At 46.8% G+C, this 5,595-nt stretch overlaps 1 pseudogene; it reads left to right on the forward strand.

Moving 5' to 3' along the window:
* The first annotated feature begins 398 nt into the window (after nt 1–398).
* On the forward strand, nt 399–4,835 carry LOC122420947 (annotated as a pseudogene).
* The last annotated feature ends 760 nt before the right edge of the window (nt 4,836–5,595 follow it).

The following is a 5,595-nucleotide window of genomic DNA, read 5'->3' on the forward strand; positions in this document are numbered from 1 at the left end:
CGTGATTCGAGCTGGCCAACCAACGGCCTCGTAGCGCGGCTGGCGCACAGCAGACCACGCCCTCCCCGGCCGATTGCACACCGCCCCGTGATTCATGGCCTCCAATCAGCGACCCGAGTTTTAACGCATGCGCATGTATCTGCGTTAGTGTACCTGGTGCTCTGGTTGATAGCCCACGTGACTCCACATAAGCCAATCATCGCCCTCACCGCCAAGGACCCGCCTCCGGGGGCTAGCTTTCTGGCTCCTCCTCCACCAATCAACTTCAGCCTTTGGCTCAGTCTGTGACTTTCCCTGCGGAATTTCGACACTAGTCAGCTGATCACTGATCGTCACGTGATAGCTCCATGCCGGAAGACGCTGCCAATCCTCGCCTGGGTTTGACAGCTCTTTTGCGCAGAGCTTAGTCTCCGCCTCCTCTTTTTACCTCCTGAAGGTCTCTTTTACTTGGAAAGGCGTCAGTGGGTAAGAAGGAAAGCGGTCTGTTTTCTTGCGCCCTCTGTCGACCTATGCCGAAATTGGTTTGGGAAGGCCAGCGAAGGCGGCATATCTCATTTTATTGTGTTTTGCTTTCTTGCCCTTCCAAGATACACTTAAAAAAAAAACAAAAACAAATTGAAGGTTTGTGGCAATCCTGCATTAAGCAGGTCTCTCAGAGCTGTGCGGTTTCCCAAACAGCATTGACTCATTTAGTGTCTCAATGTCATGTTTAATAATTCTCACAATATTTTAAAGTTTTTTGTTACTCTTGTTAGGGTGACCTGTGGTTGGTGACCTTTGATGTTATTATTAGGACTGGCTCAGATAATGATGAGTATTTTTTAGCAATAAATTATTTCTAAATTATACATTTCTAAAATAATGCTGCTGCACCCTTAATAGACTGAAGTATTCTTGCCTGGTGAGTTACTTGGACAGAGGAGCCTGGCCGGCTAAAGTTCATGGGGTCTCAAAGAGTCGGATACAACTGAGCGACTTACACACACACACACACACACAGTGTAAACATAACTTACATGCACTGGGAAACAAAGGGAAAGTCATGTGACTGGCTTTATTTATTTATGAACTGAACCTGCAATGTCTTAGAGGTATGCAGAGGGGAGCAGAGGTCGTCTCTGGTTTCATTTAAAAAAAAATAGCTGGTGAAACTTAAAATTTAGGTTCAACCATATCTAGCTCCCAGATCTTAGTTTTTAATACTCTGTTCTCCAATAAGAGGAATGAGAGCTCCTTGGATAAAAGGCTGGTTATAAGACATTGCACAGGATGAGCCTGGAGCATCTTGTAGTTCCAGAAGGGAAGTCTCCTGGCCTCCATCTCTTTGTCTATCTGCCTCCACCCTCCCCCCCACACACACCCCACCCCCACCCCCACATCATGGAATCTCCTTCTCTCTCCCTCCCTCTCTCTCTCTCTCTCTCTCTCTCTCGCACACACACACACACACGATGAGGTATATCAAAGAGACAAGAGCCAACTGAAAGAGCTCCCAGTGTCAAAGCTGGAACGATCTGAGCAACAGGCAGCACTGGATTATAACCCAGTCTATAAAATCTCCATGAGCTCATGCTGATATAAATGACTGAACAAATAAATGGTGGAGAATAAGCAAATATTCCAACTAATTTATGTGGATATTCCATTCTCAAGATGGAATATGACTCTTCACTCCTCGTGTAGACGGTGCACAGTGACTTTCTTCCACAGAGGACAGTGGTGGGGGTGGAGGTACTACATTTACAGTGTGGAAACCTGACAAACATTGTCAGTCAGGTGATGGAGGTTAACAGCAACAGTGACAAGTCACGCTGATACTATGTACTCTTCATAACATGTGATGACAGTGGTGCTTCACCTCTGTGGTCTTCCTCACGCTCTGATCAGGAGAAAAACATCAGACTAACCCTGGCTGAGGCACACTCTCCAAAATACCTCACCACGACTCCTCATAACTGTCATCAAAAACAAGGGAAGTCTGAGAAGCTGTCACAACTGAGAGGAACCTAAATGTGGTGTCCTGTGTAGGGAGGATCTTTGCACAGAAGAGGGACCTTAGGTAAAAACTAATGAAATCTGAATAAAATATAGACTTTAGTTAGTCAAAACATAGCAATACTGTCTCATTAACTGTAACAAATATACCATACTAATGTCAGATAATAGTAGGGGAGGACTTCTCTGGTGGTCCAGTGGTTAAGAACCCGCCTACCAGTGAAGGGAATCCGAGTTCAATCCCTGGTCTGGAAAAATTCCACATGCCGAGGGGCAACGCCCTTGCAGCAGTGAAGACCCAGAACCGCCAAAAATAAATGAATAAATAAAAATTTTAAAGGTAATAATAGGGGCAACTGGGTGTGGGGTATATGATAATTCTCTGTAGCATTTTCCCAGTGTTCATGTAAATCTAAAAACTGTTCTACTAAGAAAGGGTCTTTAAAAAAATTTTAAGTCCCAGGACTCTACCTCCAGTGATTCAGATTATGAAAGTCTGTGGTAGGGCACAAGAACGTGCATTTTTTACAGGACCCCCAAATAATCAGGATGGAGATAATTCAGGCTTGAGAAGACCCTCTTTTCTGAGGGTGGAGTTTGGCTGAGGGGAGGTAATGCACGAGAAACCTAGCCCGGCTCTCTCCTCAAGTTCAGAGTCTCTTTAGGACCACCCCTTGTGGTTGCCACTGCATTCTGACCATAGACAAGATTGGGGGGGGGGGCACGAATCTGGATAACCACAAGCAGTTTGGGTTCCCTGCCCCTCTAAGCAGCACAACTGTAAAAGTTTCCATTTGTTTTAAGCCATTAAGTTTCAGCTTAATTTGTTACACAGCAATAGATGCCTAACTTACCACCAGACCGTGAAGCCAGACACTTTCACTTTCAGAGTCAGCAGCCGCACTTGTGAGAGGGTGGGACCCACACAGTGAGTGGCAGCCCCTGCGCTCCATGAGCAGCAGCTGCTCAGGTCACACGGGGCAACTGCCAACACCCGATTTCCCTCTTCTCATCAACAGATACATGGGGCTGGGCATTTTCCAGCTACGGAAGGAGATGACTGAGACCCAAACAGGGGAGGTGAAATTTGCCCAAGGTGGCAAAGAGGGACAGGGAGCCAGGCTGTCAATCCCGGATCATCCGATGCCAGGGTCCTTTCCCTTCACTGCAGTGTCCACACTGCTTCAAACTCAACTTCCTCCTCTACTGTCCTCCCGTCCCCTCTTTGCAGACTTACTGAGCTGAAATGGGGCCCCCCTGTGAAGTCTTCTTGTGTGTTAGTCACTCAGTCGTGTCCGACTCTTTGTGACCCTACGGACTGTAGCCTGCCAGGCTCCTCTGTCCGTGAAACTCTCCAGGCAAGAATACTGGAATGGGTCATTTCCTCCTCCAGAGGATCTTCTCTATCCAGGGACTGAACCCGGGTATCCTGCACTGGGGGCAGATTTTTTACCATCTGAGCCACCAGGGAAGTCTCCTGACACCACCATTTACCCTGTTCCCCCAGCCAGTCCCTCAGAAGGCAGCAGACACAGTCATGCCTGAAGCTGTCAGTCCTCTGATGGGTCCCTCTTCCCCATCTCAGTTAACAGCGTCTACTCAGCCGCTCAACCCCCAAACCTGTTGTGCCAGCCTCGGCCCATCCTTTTCTTTACCAGCTGTCCATGTGATGTGTGACCCATCACCAAGTCTGAGTCTGCTTCTAACATGATCCTTAATGCCTGTGTTCCTGGCTCCCTTCACTGCTACCCCAGCCCAGGTCATCATCTCACCCTAGGGCCTTCTGGCTTCCCGTCTTGCCCACCACAACCTCCACACGGCAGCCGGAGCTCTGAACCACCTCCCTCGGTTCCCGGGGCAGTCTGTGCTTCTCCATGCTCTGGCCCGGAAGCCAGGTCTCAGCCTCAGTGGCGTCTTCCGCGCACCCCACCTCCCCATCCACCCACCTGCGCCCGCCACACCATCACTCCCTCGAACTTGGCCCCCAGTTGTTCCTTTCTTTGTGTCACTCTGGAGTGGACACAAGGTCTGACTCCACAGGAGCCATTCCTGCTTCCTCTTCTTTTCCTGGCAAATGGGATTCCAGTTTTGATTGGGTGACAACAAACTTAAGGCAACACAGTTTTTTCTGCAGGCCCAGAAACAGATCTCCTGTGTCCAGTGTCCAGGATAATGGTGGCCATTTCCTTTCCTGCTGCCAGGGATCAGTTTAGAAAGAACATGGGGCAGTCTCTACGTTGGAGCCCCAAGAGTAAGTGTTTCCGGCCATTCATAACGCCTAACCTCGGCTCTTGGTGGTTGGATTTCGTGTACTATTGGGCCAAAAGGGTGACGGTGCCGCTAGGATGAAGCTTGTGAGATTTTTGATGAAACTTGAGTCACGAAACTGTAACCACTGAATTAGAGAATGGAACACAGGTCCATGGAACAATCACAGGCGTAGATGTCGGTATGAATACACATCTTAAAGCAGTGACAATGACCCTGAAGAACAGAGAGTGTGTACAGCTGGAAACACTGGGTATTCGAGGAAAGAACATCCGGTATTTTATTCTGCCGGACAGCTTACCTCTGGGTACACTTACCTCTGGATGTGGAACCAAAGGTGAAGGCTAAGAAAAGGGAAGCTGTTGCAGGAAGAGGTCGAGGCCGAGGAAGAGGACGTGGCCGAGGCCGAAGGCAGAGGAAGAGGGGGTCCTAGGCGATGATGTCTCTCAAGACTACTATTTCAAAGTATCGGGGAAGGAAGACTAATCCATGACAGAGGAAGAGTATGAGGCCAAAGCAGAGGAATGTGAAGTCCTAAGCGATAATGTTGCTGGAGCTTACTGTTTCACAGGGGTGGATGTTCAAGTTGTTTGTACAGGCTTTGTTTGTTTGTAGCAGTTTTTAATAAATATAAATGTAACACATTTGTCTGTTGACTATATCATATTTTTAAAGTTCATGTGTATATACTTGATATCAACACAGTAAGAGCCAGGCATTACTACTAGGTAGTCCCACAGTAATTCAATCTCAGATCAGGCTTTTAATTTTCTGAACTAAAATATTTCTTTTATGAATGTATATAGAATATATACCTTTTTATTTCACATGCACTGGCGTGTTTTATTGTTTTACCTTGATTCCATTCCGTGGAACCTTCCTACAAGTAAAATAAGTCCTTTTTGATACTTCAGAAACTGAGGTCCTGTGGAATGAGGTCTAAAATTGATTCTCCTTTTCCTGAGTTTTGGTCCATGGAGACATAGTTTCTTAGTAAAAGGTGATGCTCATCTTCTAATTCGGGAATTGTTGATTTTGTCGTCATTGTTAATGGGGTTTGTTTTGGGGTGTTGCCAGACAATGTGTGGGATCCTAGTTCCCCAACCAGGGATCAAACCCATGTCCATTGCATTTGAAGCAGAGAGTCTTAACCACTGGACCACCAGGGAAGTCTCTATTTTACATTCTTTGTGTTGAAACTGTAAACAATATTCACTAGATTATCTGTTATGAGCAGTGTTGAAACTTGTAAATGTGTAATGTACCTATCATTGGCTCCTGTACCAAATACTTTTACAAGTAGTTCTTTAAGAATGGAAAAAAGGCAACTGA

The sequence above is a fragment of the Cervus canadensis genome, chromosome 18, assembly GCF_019320065.1.
Source record: "Cervus canadensis isolate Bull #8, Minnesota chromosome 18, ASM1932006v1, whole genome shotgun sequence".
NCBI classification, from domain to species: Eukaryota; Metazoa; Chordata; class Mammalia; order Artiodactyla; family Cervidae; genus Cervus; species Cervus canadensis.